Source organism: Lactuca virosa, chromosome 8, assembly GCF_052849685.1.
Source record: "Lactuca virosa cultivar CGN04683 chromosome 8, Lactuca_virosa_CGN04683_v6, whole genome shotgun sequence".
Classification (NCBI taxonomy): Eukaryota; Viridiplantae; Streptophyta; class Magnoliopsida; order Asterales; family Asteraceae; genus Lactuca; species Lactuca virosa.
The window spans coordinates 384,528,633-384,553,006 of record NC_136433.1 but is presented as its reverse complement, the minus strand read 5'-3'; positions in this window follow the sequence as shown (position 1 = coordinate 384,553,006).

Sequence of the window (24,374 nt, the reverse complement as noted above, 5' to 3'; positions counted from 1 at the left end):
AAACTTTTGGAATTCCATAACTTGAGGACAAGTTATGGAGTCCATTAATTGGCATTTAGATCAAGAATTACACTAACAAACAATTTGCAAATAATTCCTATGATCTACTAAAACTCATAAGTATGAACATTCATATCAACAATTTCAAGAATCATATAAACATATATAAAACTTGAAATTTGATAATAACCATTGAAAATGGATTAGCATAATCATTACCGCACCATAAACAGGTTTTATAAGTCCAAAACAGTTTAGGGTAATGATTCTAGTCCATTTCCAGCAACAAAACTCGAAAATCAGCACACAGGGCCTTCTACTCGCCGAGTGCAAGAACCTACTCGACGAGTAGGATGAGTTTACACTTGGACTCGTCGAGTCCCCCCATGGACTCGATGAGTCCACTAAACAGTGAACATTTTTTCGAATTTTTAAAGCATTTTGCATCAAGTATAATGAAAACAAGCCTAGGCTCAGGAAACTCGACGAGTTGTTGGATGCATCGACGAGTTAAGGTCAACATGGACTGTTGACCTTGACTTTGACCAGGGTTGACCAATGTTGACTTTGAGGGCATTTATGGTATTTGGGATTGTGACAAGTTAATCTCATGATGATTATAGGCAGTTGAGTTGGAGCAGTGCATGGGATGTATTTGATCTTATCTTGTCAGTTCAACATTCACGCGAAAGGTGAGTCTCCTCACCATACCAATGGGTCTAAGGCACCAAGGCCGGCCCATTATTTGTTATGTGACATGCTAGTTGGTTGTGAGATGTGTGGTATGCTAGTTGTGATTTTAGTATATGCATGAAAGACCTCGGGGGATTCCCGAGGCACTTGGGTGTAAGACCTTGGAGGGTTTCCATGGCATCCCTGGGCTAAGACCATGTGGGGGTTTCCATGGCTCCCGGAGTAAGACCCTGGATGGTTTCCAGGGCATCCTGATATGTTTGCATGTATGGTATGTATGGTAGTGGGCTAAGACCATGTGGGGGTTCCCATGGCACCCGGAGTAAGACCATGGAGGGTTTCCTTGGAATCCCTATATGTTGTATGCATGGCTTATGTGGTTTATGTAGCTTTTATAACTAATATGATTATATGATTATGCGGATTGTGTTGGGTATGCTCTGGGGAACTCACTAAGAATTATCTTATAGTTTGTGGATTGTTTCAGGTACATATGACCCTAAGGGAAAGGGCAAGGCTTGATGACGCGGCGTGCACTCTCTCTCAGGCGTTTTTATGGGACACTCTGATGATTTGAAATAAAATATTTATTTTTAAGAATTTGAAAATAATTGTATTTGGGATTTCATGGTTTATGGAAAGTGTTTTTGACTAATTAAAAATGAAAATTTTCTTTGAAAATTTGGGTCGTTACAGTACTATTGATGTTTTCAAATTATTGGTGTTTACAGTTACTTAATTAAAATAAAATTTTTGGTCATGAATTTTGGGATGTTACAAGTTGGTATCAGAGCTGGGGTACGGCTCGATGTGTTCGACGGGGACGTCGAATCCTATAATGGGGGGTGAAGGTGGGTTGCACCTGATCCTACATCGGCTTGGAAGGAGAACGAAACATTTCCTTATAAGGGGTGTGGATACCTTCCTTGTCACAACACGTTTTAAAGCTGTGAGTGCAGCAAATCCCATAAGAACTATGCAGTTAAGCATGATCGGGCGGGAGTACTACCGGGATGGGTGACCCCTTGGGAAGTCCTCGTGTCGAGTGGCCCAAGGCGGATAATATTGTGATACGTGCCAGAGGGGGATGCTACAAGTTGGTATCAGAACCTTGGTTTGAGGGATTCGGACACACTTTCGGAGGTGTTTGGACTCAAATCAAGGGTTTGAGAGGTTTTTACAAGAAAAATAAATTTTCAATAATTGAAAATTAAGGGTTTTTGATAAAGAAAAAGGAGTGTGATGCGTGCAATCGGCCGATCTTAAGTAAGTTTTCCCAAGATACCACACATGTTTGTTATGATTATATGATATGATTCGCATGCTAGATTAGAGCTAAGGATCTAGGAGAGATGCCTTTGTATGCTTGTATGAGCTTGTAGATTTGCATGCTAGAACTGATCAGTCAGTGGTAGGATGGCCTGTTTAGGTTATGCCTGATTGTATGAGCCTTAGAACTGCATGATAGTACAGATTCCTGATATGAGGATTGAATGGCTTGATTGGATTATGTTTGTTAGTTTTTTGTTGTCCGAATGATGCTTGCTTTGTGCTTTGTGGGACTCTTAGCAATGTGAGCTAGCTATTAAGTGAATATGCTAAGTCACATGTGGCACAAGCTGGATAATCTTAGAGTAATGGACTTGGCCCTATTGCACAACTCTTGTCTGAGTCCAACCATTCTAGGATTGAGTCTTTTACTCAAAGGATTATCTGATCTCTATTGCATGTGACTATATTCATGACGTAACTAGTTGACATTACTGGGAATCTTTCAGCAGCTGAGGACTGGGTGGGTTCGGGAACCTAGGAAAGCCTAGGATATGCTTTAGTGCGGTTTAGTGAGTTTTAGGTGCATCGGTTTGAGAAAGTGACTTAGAGGATTCGGTAGGATTGCTGAGGAAGGTACATATAGGTTTGGAAGGTAGTATTGGCCCGTACTACTGAACGCACAGGATCCATACTCGAATCGGTGAGAGTCTTGGAGAATCTGAGAATCTTCGAGGAGGAGAATCCTTGAGTATGTTTTGATCAGTGGTTCTGTGGTTTTTCTGTTTGGAGAAGAGCACTCAGGGAGGCGGTTCTGGTTCAAGATTAGATCTCGGCTCAGGTGGTGAGCCAGTCGAGGGAAGGACTACCAGTATTTCGACTTCGCGTTGGATTGAGGAGATGTGTTGGGTTTTATATACTACAACATCCTATGGTGCACATACAACCCTAAAAGCTTTGGATCTATGTTTTCTCTAATTACACATGCAATATTGTTTCCAAAGCTTTAAGCCTACAACTAGCATACAATATGATAATTTGAACAATTCACCTAGTTAGATGACTTACCTCTTATTAGGATTTGTATTTCTTGGCCATTGAAAGCTTTACCACCTCAAGTGTGATGCCTCTAATGTGTCACAAACACCATATGCAAGAGGAGGCTTTGAGAGAATAAGTTATCATGCACAATTTCGTTCCTCACTCTCTAAGAATGTATATGGCAACGATTTTGGCTTTAAGGGGATCTTTATATAGTGTTGCAAAGGTTAGGGTTTCATCCATGAAACCCTAAAGCTCCATGACCTTCCATTTCCCTTAGGCTCCATGGGTTAAAGATCCATGGACTATCCATGAACTATTTAGCCCATCCTAATGGATCATTGGCCCACACTACAAGAATGATTGATTTACATAATCAACCCCTTATATTTAATTAGTCTCTATTGACCACTAAATTAATTCCATATTAATTCTTAACCAATACTAATTAAATAATATGATTTCTCAATTAATATATTATACTTATAATATATTAATAAATCACCAATAACCTTATTCTCAAAAGTCTATCCTATCAAATTGCACTAGTGAAGGCAACCCAAAAGGACCACGCTATTATCGACTCAAGTACATACCAGTTATAGTTATGGGCTTAGACACCAAACCCAATAGTCTCCCACTTGGATAAGTCTAATAACTATAACTGCAAGTACGACTTCAAGAACCGATTAGCAATCGTAAGCTTTCAAAAGCTGATGTCGAACTCTGATCTAGTCAGTGACTGTCCTTAGATAAGTGATAATATATTCCTTTGTTCTACAAGATATTAGTTGGACAAATACATGGAACAATGTCATACTTGCTGTCCAGCAGTTTGTTTCCTGATTTCCGATTAGTTTGACATAGAACATAATTGAACAAATCAATTTAGTTCTGACCGGGCCCGATACACAGGTCAAAACAAAATCATTAAGGGGCCCAAGATATCGCTTTTAATCCTCTTGGGGTAAAAGGAACATATAAACTTCGACATTATATGCTTGTACTAAGTACTCGTTAAATCATGCACAACGATATGTTTTATAACATCAAGTTACTGATGCGTTTTCGTATCATCAATGCACGACCAATTCGTAGTCAACAACTCATATATATTGGTTTGAAGATTATATGATATTATCATCTCACAATCACTCGTGATAAATTCCATGAAGTGATTCAGGTAAGTACGGGTTGATCAAATGCTTAAATGTTATTTCACAAACACTCATGAATGGTGTAGCATACTTTGACTATGTCTAACACCTTAGACATCTACAAGCCAACTCATGACAGTCTTGCTTCAAATCTACTTCCAAAGTATGATCGACTGTGGATAATTTGAACAATCTTATTATTCGGGAAGTCAAAACGTGCAAAGTGAACCACAAGAATAATACTTAATCCTATATGGCCCCAAAACTTTTGAGTGTAAATAAAACACCTTTTATTTAATCGCCATATTGATTACTCATTTTTCATTATATAATGTTTCGAATTATCAACACTATACTTGAACTAAAACAATAGTTATCCCATGCTCCAAGCATGCACACTATTTTTTTTTATCTATGATCCTTTCTTTGTGAAATAGATCAACTGAAAACATTTCAATGATGCTCATTTCACAATTCCAAATCCCCATAGTAAGTGTAAGAATCCCAAATTCTTGTCTTTTACTATAATCTGTTTGATTCTAAACTTAAATGCAATAATCCTTTTGTAATGTCAATGCACAAAGTCACAAAACTATGCCAGTAACTTTACAAAGTATTCCCTTTGGACATTAGTTATTAAACTAATTCCATGGAAACGAAGTCTCATATTCAAAGTACATTCCTTTGAACATCCTTCTTGCATTAAGGTTTCTAATCTTACATAGATTTTATGATTAACTTCCACTTATGGAACATTTCCATAATTCCATATGACTAGCACTTCTGAACAAGAGTTACCTCTTTCTCAGAACCTGTCAATATGGACCTTCCAAAACTTATACTTCCAACTGTCCATAAGCAACCAATCTTTGGTAAACCTCAGATTGTCCTCGACAATCACTTAACCATTTTAGTCATATCCAGTTCTGCTCCTTTTTCCCTCTTAATGCCTAGGCATTTGGAAAATTCAGAACACATAAATATTATAGCATATGCAATCGATCCTATACCCGAAGCATATGGCATACGACTCATAATGTCTCACATAAAGACATGATCCTTGACCAGTCTTTTTCTATAATGTTTCTATTTGCCATGTTCTCACAATTCGAACTATGAAGAGGAATGTCGTAATCATAATCGAATTTGAGAACGCAATTAACATTTCCATATATAGAATTTCCTTATGTTGAACCATTCCAACATAACATTCATATATATACTTGACTAAATTTAAATAAAATCTCAATCTAAGATTTTAGAATTGGAATGAAGTATAATTTCCTCTCCATTAATAATAGCAAAACAACTTTTCAAACCCTGCATCTTTGCAAATTGAAACTTTTTCTTTTCTATAATTAACATTGCTAACTTGCAACACTTACCATAATAATCATGCTCCCACTAACATGATAATTATATCTTTACCAGCATAACACTTATGCTCCCACTACACTAACATGATAGTTATATCTTTACCAGCATAACACTTATGCTCCCACTAGCTTTGACATGTACCCAGAAATCAGCTGGACTTCTAGAAATCAATACTTACTGACTTTCTTACCAAAGTTCAGATTTCTGATACTCGGTGCTTTGATAAGTCTATACCAGACTTCTCAAGCCTATAGACCTTTTAGATTAAATAGCACAAGTGTGTGTTTGAACTTTTCAGAACTTAACCTAACAAGTCCCGAATGTTCAACCTATTTGCCATTTCTCACAATTCGAACTATGAAAAGGGATGCCGTAATCATAAACGAATTTGAGAATGCAACTATCACAATTGCTAATTCTAATCCTTTAAAATCTACTTAGTGAAAGCGTTTCCTCACAATCATTTTCATGAATTGGAGAGAAACCTTATGAAACTTAGATTTAGTGGTGTATGTGTTCCTATCCATATAAATCTGTCATTTTCAACCATTATCCCAAGATAAGGTTTATGACAAATCCAAACTCATATGGACTGAACTTGTTTAATCTTAGTTTCTTGCCATCTGGTAGTACAAGGGCCTACCATATCTTCCAAGTTGTTTAGCATCTCACCCTTACAGATCAATGTACCTTCCATTGATTAAGGTGCTTTGCCTTATGCAAACAAATGAGAAGTCATAGAACTCTCATGCATATTCAACTTTGATTGGAATGGGCAAAGAAACAAGAATATGTCAACACGATAGGTTATAAACCTCAAGTCGTGTGCTAGTGTTAACTAACAGTTTTATTCTTGATTAGTACTTGAAACTATTCAAAAATCTTAAGACTCCCACTGACCTCTTGACATATAAGATTCATTTTGTCAAGGAACACTACTTGACAAACAAATATTCAAGAGTTGGTGCGGTTTCTTATCAAGACTAACACTTCTAACAATTGGTCTTAGTTGGTCTTTGTTTTATCCAAAACATCACATCTTACTAATTTCAAATGTACAATAGTAAGAAACATTTTACTCTACATTTGATAAGTGTTATAAACCTTTCTTAAGATTATGTCACTCAAGTTACAATCTTGGAGTACAACTCTAAGATTTGATTTTGGAATGAAGTATGATTCATCTATTTGATTTAACCATTCCAACAATTCACGATTCCTCTTCTTAGCCATACAAATGCACTAAGATGTCCTTAGAGGATCAGTTGTGATATGGTTTTCCATAATCATTAAGATAATCATATAACATGATACTAAAGTACTCTCCCATCTTTTCAGATTGAAGAAACTTTTAACTTTCTGCCTAATTTGATTCTTCTTATTCGTCCTGCTATACATTGAAACCCTTCCAATGATTCAAAATTATACTTAAACTTGTAAGTATAACCATATTTACTAAACTTTAGTAAATCATGACGAATAGTCTTATCGATCTTTGTGGTGGACCTAATCAGCACACAACCAAGTGCACCAGCTCTCCCAGTCCTTCACTTGACTCACATCTTCATGTGAACAAGGAATTAGTCTTAATTTTCCAAAGATGAAAATTCTCATCCATCATATAATACAAGTTGTATGATTCCAAGTTTCTATCCAATTGAAACTTGGGTGATAAGAATCTTTCCTTATTTGGTAAATTTGACACTACCACAAACGAAAGAATCAAATCCACTTTCCAATATTGCCATCAATGGAAACACATAAGCAACAATTTTTCACAAATGCCATTGTAAGGATACTTTTAAAATAAGATAAAACCAATTTTTTTTCTTTATTCATAAAACTGTGGAAAACTTGTCCTTACAATGCAAATACAAGTGAAAACTATGTTGTTATCTATTCCTAAACAATTTATCATAACTCTTTAAGCAGCAGCTCATAAATCTGATCACCGAACCATGCAATCGAAATTCATTTCTTCGCGATTAGACTTAGCATACTCTTCCTTTAAGCTTCCTTTGATTCTACAAAACATCAAAATGCAATATTTTCATACCATGTAATAAGAATCAATCATTAGGAACTTAATAAAGTTAGATAGTGGACTTATCTGAAGTAGAGTCAAACATTTTGACTTTACCATCTCGTAGATCTCTCAGGTAGTCAGGGAAGCTTCGCTTCTAATGTCCCTTCAAATGGTAATAGAAACAAATGGCTTCGGGAAGTAGATCTTCCAATCAACTTTGCTTTACCAGTGCGCCAAATCATTTCTTATTCAGCAGCAACAAGTAAATAGCTAAGATCAATAAGGGTCATGTCGTGGTCTGTCATATAGTAGTCCTTTAAAACTCACTATATGACTCATGGAGTGACTGAAGAACCCAGTCAATGGCCAACTTCCTCAAGACTTCGACACCCAACTCTCCCAGCATATGTCGACTTTCCATCGTTGGATTTGTTTGCCAATAGGGATTGAGTGACCTTGAACTTTTCAAGTCTTTAAACTTGTAGGTTATGGAGAATAATTGGAGGAGGTGGAGGAAGTGAAGTATGATTTCCAGTCCCACTAATGCTCGACAGAGGGATTAATCTTTCACCTTGATTGCCATGTGGGATATCATCTTCATTAGGAAATTCTTTTCCAAAAGGATAAGGAAGACCATAGTTGTCAGAACTAGACATCTATGAGGGAGAAATTCAAGTTAGTTTATTTAAGTCCTTAATATAACACCCAAATTGAAATATTAAGGCTAGGACCCAACACAATATTCTACAATTGCGAAAAGGGATGTTGTAATCCAATTGTAAAATATTTGAAGGTAGGTAAATGACGATTTACCAATTTCCACCATGAAAAACGAAATAGATTATTAAGTTTTAATTGGATTTGAAATTCCTAGATCCTTTGAAATTCATTGAACTTTTCAATGACATGTTTAAATCTCGATTCTGCCCTCTCAAGTTTGTGACTGGGATGCCGACGATCACAAATAAGGTGTGAATAACCATGAAAATTAGCTCGGTACACCCAATGTTACAAATTACCTAATCAATGTGCCGGTTAACCATACACGATCCATTGATCTATGATTAACATCAAGCTACCCTTAGCCAGGCACTGTCAGTCCCAGATTAGTGTGCCGATTAACCACACACGCTCCACTAACGACATAACAAGGTGCTAAGTGCAATTTTATGGGGTAGCACCATTTTCCACATTTTTCCTAAAGTAACTAAGATTGAGAATTTAATAAAATTTAGTTACTTGGTATTACATTATACCTTTAATGAAGATTAATGTCTTATCCTACCCGTTCGGATAACGACCCTCCACCAGTCAAGGAAGCGGTGGGTGAGAGTGGACACCCATTAAACTGGCATTTTATAGGCAGTAACCTTATACCCCCCCCCCCCCTTATAGACCGGCTTCGTGAATGAGGCCTACTAACGGTAAGACTGACTTGTCTTATACATATATATATATATATATATATATATATATATATATATATATATATACAAGTATTAAACTTTAATGTTATAATAGTATAAGGGTAGAATTTTAACTTTTAAAACTCTAGGGTTTTATTTGGAATTAAAGTATTCAAAGGTGAGACTTTACAAATTCCAAAACTTGAGGGCAAGTTTGAAACTATTCAAAAAAACTTTTCGAATCTATAACATATAAGTTTAATATAGGCTTTAATGAAAAGACTCTTGAAAATCCATAACATGAGGACAAGTTATGGAGTTCATAAAAGAAAACTTTTCATTTTCCATAACTTGAGGACAAGTTATGGAGTACATTAAAGGCCATAAACATCATCAAATAAACTAACAAGCATGTCAAATAATGTCCATGATCTAGATTAAACTCATATACACAAAATAATTCATATCAACCGAATTTCATGTAATTAGCATAATCATATAAACAAATACAAAACATGAATCTTTGACAATTATCTTCTAAATTAGATAAGCATGATCATTACCACATTAAATGTAACATCCATAAAATTCGAGCCAATTTAAAACTTTTTAAATCATTTAAAACCATTCGTGTCATTACAACTTGTTTTCAAAATAGTTTAAACATCAGAGTTCCAAGAAATCATAATCATCAATCGAGGAAGTGTACGGTCATGCCTTCGCCTTCCCGCGGCCATCCGCTGAACCTGAAACCATAAACTGAAACTGTAAGCTCGAAGGCTTAGTGAGTTACCCCCAAAATACCAACCTCATATAACCATAATCATATCATATCAAAAAATACAAAACACCCATGCATCTCGAGTCTATAGTGTGACTAGTCCGCCCGCACCGGGCCTTCAGTCCACCTGGTCCACTCTCTGAGTCTACAGTCTGACTGGACCGCCAGCGTCGGGCCTTCACTCTATCTGGACCACTCTCCGAGCCTCGACATGTCTGGACCGCCCTCTCGGGGCCTTCAGCCTATCTGGACCGCTCGCCGGGCCTTCGGCCTGACTATGTGCCCTCCCGGGTATGCAATCTATCCGGCCCGCCCTGGGTATGTTGGCCTACAACACAAAGCAGGACCCGCCTCAACCCAACCCCCAATCAAACAACCATGTGCACATATAACATATAATCACATAACAGTCTATAGACAAACAAACCGATCTAATAGATCATATGGCATAACAACATCCTACAACCAGGATACCGACCTAACCGGTCACTAACATAGCATCATCATATATACTAGGATACCGACCTAAACCAGGTCACTAAACATATAATCATTCTACATACCAGGATACCGACCTAAACCAGGTCACTAAACATAATACCGTCCTAATTACCAGGACGCCGATCTAACAGATCACTAAACAAACCAATATACAATCCGAGAAAGGGCAGGCCTTGGTACCTTAGACCCTATTGATATAGTGAGGATAACTCACCTCGCAATGCCGATCTGAACTGAAGAACCGAACTCCCGAACCGCTAACTCATCGGAAATCTCGAACTATCGCATAATAATACCAAGTCATTACACAACATAACAATCTTGACTAGGGGGTCCAAACAATCCATCATGTCCGTTCTCTTTATTGAGCCAAGGCCCAATGCCAATTCCATAATCTTGAGAGCCCTTAAGCAACACCCATTATTGGCCCAATTTACCAAATTGGGCCCAACTCCCTAATTGGGCCTCACTTCAAGATCCATTATCAAAAGTTGGCCCAAAACATAATATTCATAAAGTCCAGCAAAGGCCCAAATCAACTAGTCCATAAACAGCCCAAAACCCGAAGCCCAATTGTCAAAGGCCCAACAGAGGACGTACGCGGGGCGTACTCGTCCAGATGTTAACCACCATCGGGGTGGTTGACCCAGTACACTGGGTGTACTGGATTTACGTTGGGCATCGATCAACCAAATGTGCCATAGGACTATAAAGTCTCGAACTTTATCACTTTGGACGTCCAGAAAGCTCTTAATCCAAGGTCTTAATCCATTAAGACCCTTCTACTACATGTATGGGACATCTTAAGCCATTGGGACCTCATTTTTATCACTTAAGACCTCTTCAAGGTCCAGAAAGGACAGCTTATCTCGTCCAAAATGCATCATGCACCATATTGGGGTTTTTGGGACAAGAAATGGTTCCATAATGCTAGAAAGGTTATATCTATGACCTACAAGCATAAAGTTTGAAGATTTTTACCTTCTGGAGCTTCTAGGGCACAACACAACTTCAGATCTACAAGCTAATCTCCTTCTTCAACTATTTGTTGCAATGGCTTCCCCTTCAAGAGCTCAAAATACCCACCAACTCACTCTTACACACAAGAATTAGGGCTTAGGGACGTTTCTGAAAGATGGAGGCTGAGAAGGTGGAGAGAAAATGAGCCATAAGGATGTTTATATAACCCCCAACCCGAGATATTAGGGTTTCCTTCTGTTATGAGTACGCCCAACGTACAAAAGTGTACGCCTAGCGTACTTGGGCGCGCCCTAGTACGCTCAACGTACCCTTATGTACGCGCAACGTACTCCTCCTGATCCCAAAATTTCAATTTAGCCCTTAGGCCTTCATGGATTTACCCTTCCATCCCCAGGGACTACAAATGACAAAACTTGGGATGTTACAACTCTCCCCCACTTAATTTCGATTTCGTCCTCGAAATCATTCCTTACCATCCCTGGTAACCCGACATCCTGAGGGGCACCTCCACAACCATGACATCCGATGACTTTTGAAGGAGACTAAACCCAATGGGAATCTTTTCATTCCTGTGAAAACGATTCCACAATCCCATGCGGCACACAATCCTTCACCACCTAAAACCCGCAATCTGGAAACCTGGATTCAGTCTGACTCCCTAGCCGACCACTCATACTATCCATAGCTAGCTCTCTTCCCATTACTACTAACGGGCTATTCAGCCCTGGGAACCTGAAGTTCCTACCCGAAATAGAACCATGGGTTATATTTTGTTGAATCCCTGCCCCTACGACTCACCGTTGGCCCGCACCGGGTATCTTGGCCTACTGCATAGAGCAGGACCGCCTCAGCCCGATCGAGCACAACATGCCATCTAATGGACCATCAGAAAAATATGTCCACTTAATATCGACGATACTTTACCATGTCGTTCCTTGCCATCCACCACTTCCATAAAATACAGTCCCACAAGCGAATTCCACCAACAACATACCTACCACTACCGGCCCACCAGTACGACACTCATATCTATCCCATACCACCCTTCGGTTGGGAATACCAATATACCAAGTCCAATTGATCATAGGTTCCGGTCATCCTCGGGATGGAATACCCTAGATTGAAATACCAACATGTCGAATCAATTCAACCATCGAGTTGAAACTCTCAGGGTTTGTTGGCCTACCGCCTCAACCTTACCGCTCCTCTTGAGCCTCCGTGCCTACGACTTTCAGTCGGCCCGCACTGGGTATCTTGGCCTACTGCATAGAGCAGGACTGCCTCAACCCTACCCACATATAGTGTGTCGCCATAGACGATCAAGAGAAAGATCTAACCCGAACGTGCTCCTACAAAAGACATAATCAACAAAATCTCTATGCCCATAGCCTATGACTGTAATGTTCTCGATAACCTATCGATACTGATGTCGTCACTTCAGTTGTCCCAGCGCTCCATCCTGAAGATTCTTATTTCCTCCATTGCCCAAGAGGGCCTAAACAATGTCCTTCATAACACCAACAAGCGTCACAGTATTGAAACCTCACCCCACACTATCCACTTGTAGAACAAGTTGCTACCCCATAACACATATATACTCAGAACCTGATCATATAACTAACAAAACCCATACAAAGCCTTCAGCATACTCCATCAGTATATTCAATACTTGGGGACAGATCTACTGATTGCTATCGCATGGCATCATACTCAATCCCTGCACACAGATCTACTAACACACATAGAGTCTTTAGCATGACTGGGCCGCCTCACCAGGCCTTCAGTCTATCTGGACCACTCTCAGAACCTTCAGCATGTCTGGACTGCCTCTCTGGGCCTTCAGCCTGTTTGGACCGTTCTCCGAGCCTTCGGCCAGACTGGTACGCCCCACCGGCCTTCAGTCTATCCGGACCGCTCTAAACTATTGAGCATCTCCCTGGACCACCCCTCCTGGTGATCTCTCTCATGCAGACTGTTCTCACCCACTTGGGGTTCCGAACTCCTGATCCATTCCGTGGACTCTAACCCCGGCCTAACCCTAGGCCTCATGTCGATCGTCCACTTTCTCAGGAATCCGTGGTCTGCTCCCTGATCCGTCTCTACCACATATGCTAAATAACCCGTACACCCGTGCTAAAAGTACTGTCGAGCCCTGGCAGCCAACAAAACCCTCAATCTATCAATCCAAAAAACCCTCAGAGTCGAGCACACCCTCGACTGAATACTCGAACTGGACTCAATTCATGACTAGAACTCCAATGTGGTTCACCAACTTCTGCTATCAAGCACCAAGAAGACGTGATACACATGCTAGGGAGTTTTACTGAACTCCCCACTCACACAACCCTCAAACCAAACAGCCACTTGGGTTGTCTTCCTTCCTGACCATGATACGAAACTTAACCCATTTTCAACACCGCTCCTGCTTCTGTATCCCGGGACGATTCTCCCCCACTTAGCTTCGACTAAGTCTTCACAATACATGAAGATTGGAGGATTCCCAATCCTTCTCACTTCCAAACAATCGATCCGATGACAACCAACTCTTTCTATCTAGCGCTCCATTACTAGTCAATCCTAAATGATCACACACTTCTAAGAACCAGATGAACACTTCTTGAATCCCAGAGAAACCAACAATCACTCATGCTTGAATAATCCCACACTCAAATCCTGAAGACCGAAAGATAGATGCTCCAACTAATACCTCGACGACGAGCTACTTCCCTTGGTGCTTCCGTCCGTCAATCACGAACGGTTGCTAAGACCACTAATTTCTGACAATGCCGACTAACCCTTCTGTAGGACCCTATCCACAGACCTCCCATATAATACCCCTTTTTCCAAAGATGCTCCAAACAAGTCTACCGCTCTCGGGTTCTAGAAATCATTTCATTCAGGGTTCGCATCCCGACTCACTCACCCGCTCAAACGTCCACAGCTGAACTGCAGTAGCTGAAGCAAACTCTGCCTTAACCCAGGCTACAAAATATTCCCAAGACATAGTCTACAATCCCAAAATTACAATAGGTCTCATAATCAATCCTTACCGCCTGATACAAGAGATCCAAGGCAAACCGGACCTCACATAATACTCATGCCACCTCGACCCACCTGCGCTGAAATAATATCGCCAATCCTTGCAACCAACTAACCCCGAGCTGAAATACAACCTGATCCTGGGGTCACAAGCCTGCTCACTCCTTCGAGCTCGAAAACTGAAAGGGCACAATCCTTGCCCTATAAAACGACAGTCCAATCCTTCAATTAACCATTCTACTTCCAGTTGCAAAACTCCAACTGAACATAATCATCACTCCTTTCCGGAGTCCCCGCGACTCGCATTCCGACCTCAAGCAAAACCCCCGAAACCTCAAATCCAGACACTCCTGTGATAGCCACTCCCGCTCGGCCCGCGGAATGTAATGAGTACAAAATATCTCTCTGATCTCAGTAACTGCAGTCCTCTGCTCATCAGAATATGTCCCAGCACTGGAAAGTTCGACCAGCTCCTCCCCCTGCCGTCGATACAGCTGTTGTGGCAGCCGTCACAGCAAGAGCTGCATAGCGCTCGTAGAAATACTCAACCATGGAGGTCTTAATAGACCCGAACATCCTCGGCAACTGTCCCTGGACAATCTTGATCACCTCCTCCCGGATGATCTCACTAACACGATCCTTTGAAAATGCTGGCCTATCCTGGCTGCCAGCTCCCGATCCTAACCCGGATCCGGTCCCCAGATGTCTCGTAACCACCACTCTGGTAAGACTCCATAAAGATCTCTGATAATCCATATAATGACAGGGGACCAACTCCCAACCCAATCCTAGGGGCTGTGACTTCCTTGCTACGCGTATGGGTCCTGTGCTTTCAGTAGTACAGGCCCATACTACCTTCCACACCTACCCATATTTGTCTCAAGTATCATCACAAAGCCCTAATACTATACATAAACATAGCGAGCGCTCAATCCTCACTCCTAGAGGAATGCTAAATATCTCATAACTGGCCTCCCGGCCTCACACGACCCTCCCATCCATGAAACTTCCACTAACCCTGTAGCACTCGTGTATGCTAACCATACATAACACTGGACCCTATAGACTTTCGAATACCTAGTCCTACCCTAAGCCCTTAATCAGACAAGAACAGGAAATAAGGCCAAACCAAACATTCTCAGGCTATAAGATCTTAATTATGTACGGCCGTGATGCATACACTAAGCAACTACAGTAATGATGTCAATTTCATATAAGGAATTCCTAGGCTATCAGGCATCATACAATCAGGCAATTCTATCATGCAATTCCTGAAGATCCCTAGCCTAGCACTAGCATGTTGTTCTAACATATCACATAATCAAATAACTGCATGGTATTTTGGGGTCTACTTACTGGCTCCGGCTGATCGTACACTTGCATCCTCCTTTACTTATTTTGAAAACCATTAAAAATCATTTTAAAATCCTTTCCTTGGTTTGAGACTGGATTCACACGGGTGTTCCTCCAATTCACTCAAACCAAGGCTCTGATACCAACTTGTAACATCCATAAAATTCGAGCCAATTTAAAACTTTTTAAATCATTTAAAACCATTCATGTCATTACAACTTGTTTTCACAATAGTTTAAACATCAGAGTTCCCAGGAATCATAATCATCAATCGAGGAAGTGTACGGTCACGCCTTTGCCTTCCCGCGGCCATCCGCTGAACCTGAAACCATAAACTGAAACTGTAAGCTTGAAGTCTTAGTGAGTTACCCCCAAAATACCAACCTCATATAACCATAATCATATCATATCAACAAATATAGAACAGCCATGCATCTCGAGTCTACAGTGTGACTGGTCCGCCCACACCGGGCCTTCAGTCCACCTGGTCCACTCTCCGAGTCTACAGTCTGACTGGACCACCCGCACCGGGCCTCCAGTCTATCTGGCCCACTTTCCGAGCCTCGACACGTCTGCACCGCCCTCTCGGGCCCTTCAGCCTATCCGGACCGCTCACCGGGCCTTCGGCCTTACTATGTGCCCTCCCGAGTCTGCATTCTATCCGGTCCGCCCTGGGTATGTTGGCCTACAACACAAAGCAGGACCCGCCTCAACCCAACCCCCAATCAAACAACCATGTCCACATATAACAGGTAATCACATAACAGTCTATAGACAAACAAACCGATCTAACAGATCATATGGTAAAGCAACATCCTACAACGAGGATACCGACCTAACCGGTCACTAACATAGCATCATCATATATACTAGGATACCGACCTAAACCAGGTCACTAAACATAACATCATCCTACATACCAGGATACCGACCTAAACCAGGTCACTAAACATAATACCATCCTAATTACCAGGACGCCGATCTAACAGATCAATAAACAAACCAGTATAGAATCCGAGAAAGGGCCAGCCTTGGTGCCTTAGACCCTGTTGATATAGTGAGGATAACTCACCTCGCAATGCCGATCTGAACTAAAGAACCGAACTCCCGAACCGCTAACTCACCCGAAATCCCAAACTATCGCATAATAATACCAAGTCATTACACAACATAACAATCTTGACTAGGGGGTCCAAACAATCCATCATATCCATTCTCTTTATTGGTCCAAGGCCCAATGCCAATTCCATAACCTTGAAAGCCCTTAAGCAACACCCATTATTGGCCCAATTTACCAAATTGGTACCGACTGCCTAATTCGGCCTCACTTCAAGATCCATTATCAAAAGTTGGCCCAAAACATAATATTCATAAAGTCCAGCAGGCCCAAATCCAACTAGTCCATAAACAGCCCAAAACCCGAAGCCCAATTGTCAAAGGCCCAACAGAGGACGTATGCGAGGCGTACTCCTCTGGTACGCGGGGCGTACTCGTCCAGATGTTGACCACCATCGGGGTGGTTGACCCAGTACACTGGGCGTACTGGATTTACGCTGGGCGTACTATGGGTTTCATCAAAACCCTAATAAGTGCTTAATGGCTAACGCACTTAAACCCAAACTCCAGATCCATCGACCAAATGTGCCATAGGACTATAAAGTCTCAAAATTTAACACTTTGGGCGTCCAGAAAGCTCTTAATCCATTATGTCACACCCCCAAACCTGAACGGCGGAAACATTCGGGGGCGGAGGACGTCATGTATAGTATCATAACAACTGAATAGCAAAGAAAGTACACACCACCATAACATATATTTGAAAAGTTTACATGATTGTTGGATTACATGTTTCAAAAGTCAAATACAATATGATGTTCCAAAAGATGTTACTAACGCCAGAGCATTAGTCCCCAAAAGCAGTTGCTAACCTGGTTTAGCGATTTCCTGAGAATACAAGTTATTTCAAAGAAAAAGTGTCAACATTTAAGTCGGTGAGCTCATAAGTAGTTATTTGAGTAAATGCATGCCATTCGAAAGTTTGCGTCTGTTTTCCAGAAAATCCGATATTTTCTTATAAAATGAGTTATGAATCGATGTTGTATAAAAATGAATGTATTGAACCAGGGAAAACCTATATTTTCCTAACAGTGAGAAGTAGTCTCAAATGCCCAAGACTGTAATTTGTAAGTAAATATGTTATACTTAAAATAATGATGCATAGTTTTATTAGTAAACAAAACTATAAGAAGTTTGTAATTTCACGTAAAAATAACTGTAATATTAGTTTTCCCGCAAAAACATAATACCATAATAATTGTCTATCCTGTGAGTTTTCATAACCGTACTATGATGGATTTGCCTGCGGCGACGTTCTTCAGGCGTGGAAGCGTTATGATATTTGTCATCTCGCGGACTGTAGCTAACAGCAGGGCGCGGGATCATCAGTCCCGTATAGATCTATACACACTTATCACGTTCTCACAACAGAGACTCTGGTTATAAAACAGGGCTTTCTAGTGGTACCTTGACAGGTATAGTACAGACGAATGACTCACATATTCTCAATTAAGTCACGTATTTTGAAATATATATGAATGATTTCTGAAATGATTACCCTTTCTACAGTGTTGACAAAGGCATAATAATGAGTTGTATTTTCTTGTATAAACATAATGTTATAGTTGAAATGGTTACCCTTGGTATGATGTAGTATGCAGACATATTTATAAAACATATTTCTATTTATAAAATATATTGTATCCCATGAGGGTAAAGTTGTGATGTGTGATGTTTTGCATGTTAACCACTTCATATGATAGTTATAACAATAGTAAGATAAGTATAGCAAAATATTGATGTTTTTCACACGAGTTTAACCGTGTGTTTACTTGTATTCTCCCCCTAAAAGTGTTAAAAAAGCATTTACAAAACATTTAAAAGTGTTGTGATAGGGGTATGAACTCACTTGGTAGAAGTGACGGGTTGAAGAAAATGATGCTTTACACGGACAACACTTCGACCGGAAAGAAGTCGATTTCTTGGAAATCTCGAGGCTTCAAACTTCCTTCAGAGCTTGGATATGAAACCGGGGCGTAAGGGTAGCTTCGAGAGGTTAAACACAGAGCAATTGTAGGAGAGAGGATAGAAATGAGCAGCCAAACTCGGAACCCTCGACATCTATTTATAGGCTGTAAATTCAGGGTTCACGTCGTGAACCTCATGTTTACGTTGTGGCCTTTGGTCTTATCCCTTCCGTAGACTTGACGTTTGATAGCCCGACCCTGACACACATCAGTCATCAGCTCACGTCGTGAGCTTCAGTCTCACGTCGTGAGTTTCTGACAGTGTGGGGTTTCGTGCCCCGAACTTCAGAAATTCATATCTCTCGCATACGAGCTCCGATTTTGACGTTCTTTATATCCACACGTAGGTGAGATTATGCTCTACAACTTTCGTTTAGACTCCGTCGGCTAATTTTGAATTTATTTTTAATATTGTATTTCTAACAGGTCGGGACTGGAAAAGTCCGTTAAAAATCCATAACTCCTTCATCAGACGTCCGATTTCGTCTGTCTTTTTACCGTTGCATTTCTATTGTTGAGTTCTTCGATTCTCATTTAGGTTGCGTTGACTAAAAGTCGCTCGATCTCTATTTCGAGTTTTTAGTTGTCTACTGCTATATCCGAAACTTAGAAAAATCATAACTTCCTCCTATGAAGTCAGATTTGGACGTTCTATTTATGTACGTTTACGGTTTAAAGATATCTACGGCTTTCATTTAGATACCTAAGACTGAAAAGTATTTTATTGAAATTTCGTGTTTTACGCTTAACAGTGTTTTGCCGGTTTTGTTGCTGATCTTTGATTGGTCATAACTTCTTCGTTATAACTCGGATTTTAGTGTTCTTTATATTTTTGACAACCTTGATACGATATCTACCACTTAGTACATTCACATAGAGATTTTTGAACATTTCATTTTTGACATTATTCCTATTATATTAAGATAGGTTACCATACTTGACTTTCGATCGTTACATTGATTCGAAATATCGGGTTGTTACACATTAAGACCCTTCTACTACATGCATGGGACATCTTAAGCCATTGGAACCTTATTTTTATCACTTAAGACCCCTTCAAGGTCCAGAAAGGACAGCTGATCTCGTCCAAATGCATCATCCACAATATTGGGGTTTTTGGGACAAGAAATGGTTCCATAATGCTAGAAAGGCTAGATCTATGACCTACAAGCATAAAGTTTGAAGCTTTTTACCTTCTGGAGATTCTAGGGCACAACACAACTTCAGATCTATAAGCCAATCTCCTTCTTCAACTATTTGTTGCAATGGCTTCCCCTTCAAGAGCTCAAAATACCCACCAACTCACTCTCACACACAAGAACTAGGGTTTGGGGACGTTTCTGGAAGATGGAGGCTGAGAAAGAGGAGTGGAAATGAGCCATAAGGATGTTTATATAGCCCCCAACATGAGATATTAGGGTTTCCTTGTGTTATGAGTACGCCCAGCGTACTAGGGCGCGCCCTAGTACGCCCTAGTACGCTCAGCGTACCCTTATGTACGCTTAGCGTACTCCTCCTGATCCAAAATTACAATTTAGCCCTTAGGCTCTTCATGGCTTTACCCTTCCATCCCCAGGGACTACAAATGACAAAACTTGGGATGTTACATTAAAAACAGGTTTGTGAGTCCAAAAACAGTTTAGGGTAATGATCCTAGTCCAATTCCAGCCTGAAAAGTCGAAAAACTGCACTCTGGAGCACCAACTCGTCGAGTTCAAGAACAAACTCGACGAGTCCACTGTCCAGAACAGCTAAAAATCGATTTTTCAAGCTTAAAAACAACAAGTAGCATCAAGTATAATTGAAAACAACCCTAGGCTCTGATACCACTGTTGGTTTTTATATACTACAACATCCTATGGTGCACATACAACCCTAAAAGCTTTGGATCTATGTTTTCTCTAATTACACATGCAATATTGTTTCCAAAGATTTAAGCCTACAACTAGCATACAATATGACAATTTGAACAGTTCAACTAGTTAGATGACTTACCTCTTATTAGGACTTGTATTTCTTGGCCATTGAAAGCTTTAGCACCTCAAGTGTGATGCCTCTAATGTGTCACAAACACCATATGCAAGAGGAGGCTTAGAGAGAATAAGATATCATGCACAATTTCGTTCCTCACTCTCTAAGAATGTATATGGCAACGATTTTGGCTTTAAGTGGATCTTTATATAGTGTTGCAAAGGTTAGGGTTTCATCCATGAAACCCTAAAGCTCCATGACCTTCCATATCCCTTCGGCTCCATGGGTTAAAGATCCATGGACTATCCATGAATTATTTAGCCCATCCTAATGGATCATTGGCCCACACTACAAGTATGATTGATTTACATAATCAACCCCTTATATTTAATTAGTCTCTTTTGATCACTAAATTAATTCCAAATTAATTCTTGACCAATACTAATTAAATAATATTATTTCTCAATTAATATATTATACTTATAATATATTAATAAATCACCAATAACCTTATTCTCAAAAGTCCATCCTATCAAATTGCACTGGTGAAGGCAACCCAAAAGGATCATGCTACTATCGGGTCAAGTACATACCAGTTATAGTTATGGGCTTAGACACCAAATCCAATAGACGGAAGGTGTTTTACGCACTAGTCCCTCCCCATAGGAGCCAAGGTTCGGTTCGCCTTGGATCTCCTGTATCGGACGGTAAGGAGTTGCTGGGAATTGATTGTGCGCTCTATTGCGCTTTCTGAATTGGAGACTATGTCTTAAGAGGAGTTTGTGACCCAGTTTGGGGTAGAGGATGTTCTAGCCGTTGCAGTTCAGCAGTTGGCGAGTGAGCTGGTGAGCGTGACAGGGTGTCAGACCCTAAAGGATATGACTTCCAGAGTTTGAGGGTGCGAGATCGATTTAGAGCACATTAGGAAGAGAGGGTCATGCCAGGTGCGTATAGTAGAGGGTGCCAGGAAGAGACCCAAGACTTCTGATCATCGGGTGAAAGGCCAGCAGGGCCGGAGTCAGTGCAGCATGTGAAGGAAAGTGCACAAGGGAGTTTATCATTCCAAGGGTTTAGGCTGCTACAAGTGTGGCAGGGATGATCACGTCAGAAGGGATTGTTCTCAGGGGCAAGTTCGTTGTGTTTTCTCTGCAATCGGGTAGGCCACAAGAAGGCCGACTGTACGACGATGAGGGGAGGAGCAGTAAGCACGACTGCTCCAGATACTTTGAGGATCACTGATGGGCAAGAAGGTAGGACAGGATCCCTAGCAGAGAGAGGTTGAGTTTTGCAGTAACAGACAAAGGAGGTCAGGACTCTAGTAGGCAATATCGCATGTATGTATCTTTTGCCTTATTCCGGGTAATATATATATATATATATATATATATATATATATATATATATATATATATATATATATATATATATATATATATATATATATATATATATATATATCAATATTTATGGTTGTTGGAATCTTACATCAGTATAGAGAAGCATATATTCGGTTCATTTATTTGCTCATGATTGGGTTATATCTTCAAATGTTGTCATATGCCATTTACATACCGTGAATTACTAAGTAGTTAGTAAAAGGTTGTTTCCCTTTTGCTGGTTCGGGGTGTTTAATGTTCTCTCGGTTCATAGTAGAGGTCGGTCAGGGGTATTATTTGGAAGGCGTGTGGTTAGCTTCATCGAGTTAGTCCCCATGTATCGATGGGGTATAATGCTTTCATCATCTGTTCTGGTACAATCGCCGGTAGCCTATGGGAGAACTTATGGGTTCAAGCGCCACCGTCGCTAGGAGAGGAGCGGTAGAAAAAAGATACTGGTGTTAGTCACATAGGTGTTTAGTCATTGGATGTTTCAAGAGAATTGTATTTTTGCATGGGTTGTGATCACTTAGAGTTCAGTGGTGCTACGAGAATAGAAGTGGGAGCGAGGATTCGTCAGCCAGGGTAAAGATTAAGGCCTCCAGTCGCTAGCATGGGAGGTGGATTGAGGTATCGGACTGGACCAGATTTCAAGAGTACTCTTCAAGATTTCTAAGGATGGGCGATCTTAGGGTTTGACTGGTAACTGATCACTAGCATTGGCAAGCACATGTTGTCAACAATGGATTATTAGAAAGTAAGAAGGATTTGGAATCCTTCAATCCTCACGTGCCGTGAAGACTTAGTCTGATCTAAGTGGGGGAGAATCGATTAGATATTCAAAAGCATAAATAGGTGTGAAACTAGGATGAGTCTCGCATCCCCGCCAGGAAGGAAGGAGGTTGAGTGGCCGTCTGGATTGAGGATTGTGTGAGTTGGGAATTCGGAAACTTTCCAACATTTGGTTCGCACCTTTTCTTGGCATTAGATAACAGGCTTCGGGGACTCAAGTTGGGGTTCCAAATCATAATTTAAGTTCATTTTGGGATGTTAGACCATGTGTGTGCTCGACTTTGGATATGATCGGATTGGTAATCAGTGGTAAGACCATGGTCAGCGGTTGAGACAGCATGGAAGTTGTTGTAAGACTGTGGGATAGCCGTAACATTCACCAGCGGCCAGCCGGTGTGGAAGGTGTTGTAAGACTGTGGGTTAGCCATAGCATTCACAAGCGGCCAGATAGCATGAGAAATATGGTAAGACTGTGAGGGCAGCCATAACATTCACTAGGTTGGTAGATAGTGCCAGAGTGTTATAAGACTGCGGTTGTAGCTGTAGCTGTAACGACCCAATTTTTCAAAGAAAATTTTCATTGTTAATTATCCGAAATGCATGTTCATCATTCACAAAACCAGTTACAATTGTTTTCAAAACCATATCAATTACAACTTTATTTCCAAAATATTAGAGGGTCCCATAAAACGTCGGTGAGAGAGTGCACGCCGCGCCATCACGCCTTGCCCTTGCCCTTGGGCTCAAATGTACCTGAAACAAATCCACAAACAGTAAGCTAATGCTTAGTGAGTCCCCCAGAGCATACCCCACACAAAAACCACATAACACATAAAATTAGCTATAAAGCTACACATATCACATAAGACATGCATACAACATATAAGGAAGCCCTGGAAACCCTCCAGGGTCTTACACCTAATTCCACGGGAAGCCCCACGTGGCCTTATATGCCATGGGAACCCCCACATGGTCTTACTACCTTGGGAACCCCCACAAGGTCTTCCTGCCTTGGGAACCCCCACAAGGTCTTCCTGTCATGGGAACCCCCACAAGGTTTTCCTACCAAACAAGACATAATACAAACTATACAAGCAGATATACTAGGATGCCATGGAAACCCTCCAAGGTCTTATACTAAATGCCACGGGAACCCCCACATGGTCTTCCATGCAAATGAAATACTATCATATCGCCTATTCAATCAACAATCTGCATCACATAAAATGGGCCTACCTTGGTGCCTTAGACCCATTGGTATGGTGAGAAGACTCACCTCTGTCCAAAGAATCCGAAAGTTGCGCTCCTAACTGTAGGCAAACACCCGCGCTGAATAATAACATTAACCAATGTTAGGACCTCACTTCATCAAAGGGAAACCCAAACCCCAAGTCCTTCCATAAAGGCCCAAATATCCTTCCTTTGTTAACGGGCCCAAGCTTCATGACCAAAAATCACTAATGGGCCTCTTGGCCCAATAAGACCCTACCATAACACCAATGGCCCAATACAGATAAAATGGCCCACT